This window comes from Pleuronectes platessa, chromosome 19, assembly GCF_947347685.1.
Source record: "Pleuronectes platessa chromosome 19, fPlePla1.1, whole genome shotgun sequence".
NCBI classification, from domain to species: Eukaryota; Metazoa; Chordata; class Actinopteri; order Pleuronectiformes; family Pleuronectidae; genus Pleuronectes; species Pleuronectes platessa.
In genome coordinates, this window is record NC_070644.1 from 13,317,408 (window position 1) to 13,323,095 (window position 5,688).

Here is a 5,688-nt window from a genome sequence, read left to right on the forward strand (position 1 = left end):
AAGAGTCTTTCAGGTCCGGATGTCCTGATCAGCAGATATGGAGTAAACGTGGAGCTTTATCACCACCTGGTGGATACTGAGGTCACAGCACCTCCTGCAGAGGTACAGTACTGTAGTGGGGGAGCAGCTGTAGGTGGTCTGAGGTGGGCCTCTCCAGTTGTAAATAGTGTTCTGACACGTGTGTGACCACTCTGGTGTCTGCGACCCCTCACCCCTGAGAGCCTAGCTTTACCACCTGGGGGGGGGGACTGGTCTTGATCTCACAGCACCTCCAGCCACCCAGTGCTCTGCCTCACTCTCCCAGTAAAGAACCTCAAGGTCCACTTTATCAGGCACACAAACGGAAATACATTTGTGTGTGTGTGTGTGTGTGTGTGTGTACGTGGTCATTTTTAGAAAAACAGCTCCATTACAAAGGTATTTGAGGTGGAGGTCTTTGGGACTGTGGGTTACACAAAGTGTCTCATCAATGCAAGTGTTACTTTTATGTACCTCTATGTTACAGAGTTTGTTTACGTTATAAATACCTCAGTCAGAACGTCATGGTCATATTCGAAGTGGACAAACATGCAGCTAGATTATATTAGAGTGTTTTATATGCTGATGTTGGTACTTTTTGATATGTTTCAGCTGTTGTGCTTTTGTGTTGCATTTCTTATAACGATAATGATAATATATCTTTTCATCTAGCACTTCTCATGTTACAACGTGCTTCGCAAACACAATGCCGATGGAGAAGTGGGTGAAGTGTTTGAATCCACAAAACACTTGAGTTTCAGGGGTAAACAGCGTTGCAGCCAAATCATAAAATTTGATATTTTACATTTGAAGAAGTGGTCACCATTTAGTTCAAGCGTCTTTGGCTGGAACGCTGTTGGTGAGTAGATGATGAGAGAATTTTCATTTTTTTGGGTGAACAATCCCTTTAAGGTAAAAGTGATAATTCCAATCAATGATTGAATGATTTGATTTAATAATGATTAATTCAACATTCCGTAAAGTTCCTCTGCTCAGCTGTTCTGTGTTTCCTCCCTGCTGCTTTATCCACTTCATTCTGAGGAAGCACATCTTTCTGCCCAGTGCAGGTAAATCCTCGTCTTTACAACAGTGTCAAAATGACTCTGACTATGGGGTGTGTTATGACTAAGACACTGTTACATCACAGATATCTACACACAGTCGTTCTCCCTTTCTCTCTTTCCTTCTCCCTTTCTCTCTCGGTTTCTCCCTCTCTCTCTCTCTTTCTCCTGTGTGAAAGTGCAACAAAAGTTGTCATGGGAGCTGTGAAACGTCCCGATGTCCCGCACACAAGTGGGAGATTTACTGTGCAGCTCCTCTGAATGAGACGCGTGTTGACAGACACTCCAAGGTATTACAAACCGGGCCCAGGTGTGGCCTTCAGTCCTCAGGTGCGTCTTTTCAAGATCTGCGTGTAGTTTGATATCTCTGTGGACGAGCTGCATCGTCCTCGCCGCCATTTGTTCCTCCTACATGGCACCGCAGACTCCACCCCCCCCCCCCCCCATCCTATTCACTCCCACTGCCCCAGCAACTAATGACCCTCAACACCCACCTCAGCAATCACATGCAAACCCCCCTTTGATCAGCTTCATCCCTCACTTTAGTTGTGTTTTAAAAAAGATAAAAGAAAGAAAGATACAGCGCCGACAATGGGCCCAGCCCTGGCTCACTCCCACTGCCTAACTCCTTCTCTTTCTTCGCTATCCATCCTCTTTCATCCCCTTGTCCGCCTGGCAGTGCAGAACAATGCGGCGCAGGCGGACGAGGGTGGAGGCCCCATGACAGGACTGGTAACACGATGACACACCAAAGGGCCAGGTGAGCAAAACCCCCCTCCGCACTGGGACATGTGTCACAGTCCAGCCGCGTCGCCAAACCTTTATTGTGGTCTTGCGTGGCTCTCCTGTGGCCCGCTCTCCCCCCGCGGCTGTAACGATGAAGCTCCCATCTGCTGGTGGGGTCCCCGCTCTGAGTCCCTCTGAACTGATCCCTGCACAGCGCTCTCGCCCTTTTGTCAGACGGGCCTGATCGCGTTTCACTCCTGACACCTCTGTGTTTTACATTTGCGACAGGTACCAAAGTTCCTCTGTTCTCTGAAGAAACGCGTTGGAAATACGATCGCGGGCCCTGCGCCCTTGTCCCCCTGGTGAAAACAGTATTTTGTTTTAAAGAGGAATGCATGAGTGTGTTGATCCTCGCTAAGAGTCAGATAATTGACCCCTCAGCTGACCTTTAATTTACCACAAAGGGGTTTTGACGCTGAACGTTTTTGAGCCTTTGAGCCTTTTTGTTGCACATTTACAGACAGAACTCGTGCAGTCTGAGATATTCCACCATTATCTCTATATTCACTTGTCACCGTCTGGCTCTCCATCCATCACCTGTCTGCCCACGCACACACATCCATCTCCATCTATCTGTCACATCCTGCCAGTCAGCCGCAGTGTTCTCAGCTGCCGGGGCGCGTCAACGCTGCTGCCGGTGATTCCGCACACAGGCTCGCCAATGCCAATTGTCGGTAACCTGAACCGACTCAGCATCCTAACCTGCAGCCGGCTCGCCTGTCACAGGTCAAAAAAAGACAGCTGGACTGGTTTCAGACTCTGGGCTCAAACTGATAAAGTGTCTTGGAATGGGAGCGATGCGCGATACCAGGCCTGATGATCTGGTCCCAGTCCGGATGAAGTTCATCTGTTGTCACGTGAGACGACTGATCGCTCGACACCTTCCTTCCTAAAGGTTTGACGACTAAATTTCCCCATGCATCTTTAAAAATGTGTCAGTTTGCATTCTGTGCAAAAGAAACTGCTTTTTATTTTTCACTTTAACGCCAGACAAAAGTTTCGCCCCCGGAGCAATTCAACATCTGACACCTGACCCTTGATCTGTGAACCCGCGTGTTTGTCTCCAGATACTTCAGCTATCAGTCAGACTCAAAAACAGCTCGTGAAGAAGAATCTCCCCGGCTGGCCCCGAATGACTCACTTTCCTGTTTCTTGGCCTTGGAAGGAAACGCCTCGGTGATTATTGAATGAACCTGACCTCCATTCTCTGATAAAGACGATAACAAACGTGATTATCCCAGCATCTCTTTTCCTAATCGTCTGCTCTTTAATCAGCAGTTCACACTCGACAGTGTAGTCGCTAATCCCTGTTAAATCACACACACACACACACACAAACACACACAAACACACACATACACACACACACAGGTTCACTACTCTCTTTTTTAATATCCACCAGGATTAAACTGTGCTCTTACATTAGTTCACATCTGCTTCTGCATTACATCTGATTTAACTCTGCATCCGAGGATCCACCCATCGTGTCCAAACCAGGAGCTGCTACTAATTTATTTGACCTTGGAAGTAAATTGACTCCTCACTTCTACTTTCCCATAACCTCTACTCCCGTAGTGAACTGATTAGATTAACGTGGCATTACATCCAGTTGTCTCCGTGCGAGCTCCGGGGCCTGTTTGTTATTATAATCCACTTGTTATGTGCTCGGCATGAAACAAAGTTCAAGGTTGCCGCCGCGCTCCCTTCACCTCTCTTCTCATTACAGGAGCGAGCGCTTGTCTGCGGTGTGACGGCAACAATAAGTGTTAATGCTCCGCGGGTCTTTAGCGTGTCAAAGTGGTAATGTAATTTAATCAAACATGGGGGGAAGGGGGGGGGGGGGGGGAGAGGGGAAACGCCACAACCCGTTCAGCATAGTCATGAGTCATATTTCTCAGGGCTGGAAAAGTTCGCCTCCCTTTTTTTCTCGATCCACATCTGTCCTTAATGGACTCCGGGAGTTGATACACTTTATCACGGGTGGCCCCAGTTAAAACGTGAACTTCCAACCCCGGCGGTGTGAGGCCTGCGCTCTGCTCACCGAGGTGTGCGTCTATCTGGAGCGTGACTGTGACCAACTCTGTGTGTTTGTAAACTTTAAGGTGCGTTACAGAATTATAACACGGTCATCCAATACTAACTGTTGTGTTAAAACCAGGGCCGAGTCAACCACAGCCACATTGCAATGATTTCTCGAGCGGGATTCATAATCATACTGTTTAGCTTTTACTGAGTATTGTTTAAATATATCATTTCTAACATGGATATGTGAAAGTCACATTCAATCATTCTGAGGGAGTATAATTTAAAGATGTAAGAACTTTATCCACTGTTGTAATTAAATCACTTTATGATAATAAGATCATCACTAGAACTCGACCGAGGTGGAAGTTTGGGGCCAATATAGGGAGTAACAAATTCCTGATCAATGATAAATCGGTACATAGATATAAATATATTAAATTAGGCAATGATTCCTAAGAAGTCATTATTAAGTAATTATGACGATTATTATTTGATAGTTTATTTACTTTATGATAAATAACTAGAAATATAAAGGAAACACAAATGCAACCAAATACATAGAAGTTGCATTCAGAAAAGTTTAATCGTTGCACATCAGCAAATGTAAACAGAGACACAATGCATCGTTGAAAATTATATTATAAATCAGTCACGTTCTATTAGTAACTGCTTTTTTTCAGCTAGATATTAACATCGTCCTATTAATGTGTAGAATCCTAAATGAGATCTTGTCCTGTGGATGAATCAGGCTTGAGTCTGTTATTCAACCGACTCCTGTCTCATATTTACAATTAGAGCAGTTTTCAAGGTGACTGCTCGATGTGATTTACATCAAAGGGACCACGTGCTCATTCTCCTGTGATCAACTGACTCCAGTCTTCTGAGAGACAGATATAATATCCTGTGGGTATTACTGACAGGGAGCATGATATGTGTGGGTGTGTGTGTGTGTGTTACTGTACACTTGTGTGTGTCACAGTGCCTGTGTGAGTGTGCCCCCTCACTCACAGGTCTAATGTATGAGTGTGAATGTGTGTCAAGGCGTATTTATGCAAGCGGCTAACAGAAATACATCAAGGGGAACACACAGCTGTCCAGCGCCGTGTGTCTCAGGGTGTAAGACCTGAGATCAGCCGTTGGACTCTTTTCTGTTCAGTCACCTCGTTCAGATTTATCTTGGGTGAACCTGTAACCTGCAGGTTTCTCCTCTGCTTCTCTCCTCAGTGTTCGTGAAGCAGAGTTGTCAAGACCCGCCGCGAGGCCACCGGATGGCTGCAGTGAAAGGGACCTGCTCTGATCTCCACACATACCAGGCTGGATTAGAACGGGGAACCAGAGCAGAAACAGGATCCGACCCTCTCTGCTGTCACTCCCTAACCCTGCCGCTCCTTCCCACAGACATCCTCAACACTTCCTCCTCCAATTAGAGTGACCTTGTTTCATCGGAGTCGAGGAAAGCTTTGTGGGAGCCCGGCCCCGGCTCCGGACCCGGCTCCGTGCACCGCGCTAGTAGCCGGGCCGCCGTGCTCGCAGCCTCGAAGGCTAGAGGTTATCATCAAAATAGCTCAGTTCAAATCTGTAAGCTGATACAGACACATAAAATAAAACAGACAACAAGCGACGTAACCGGGCCCCTTCCCCAGGGGGCTCTTCATCTCTGCCCAGTGGTCGTGATCAGCACTTATCCGGCCCTGTTTGTTTTGTAACACAGTAGCAGGGGGCCCCTGGCGGACACTCTTTGAATGCTAAAAAGCGTAAAGCCAGCATAGTCTGACATTGTGCCACCTTGGGGAGGAGC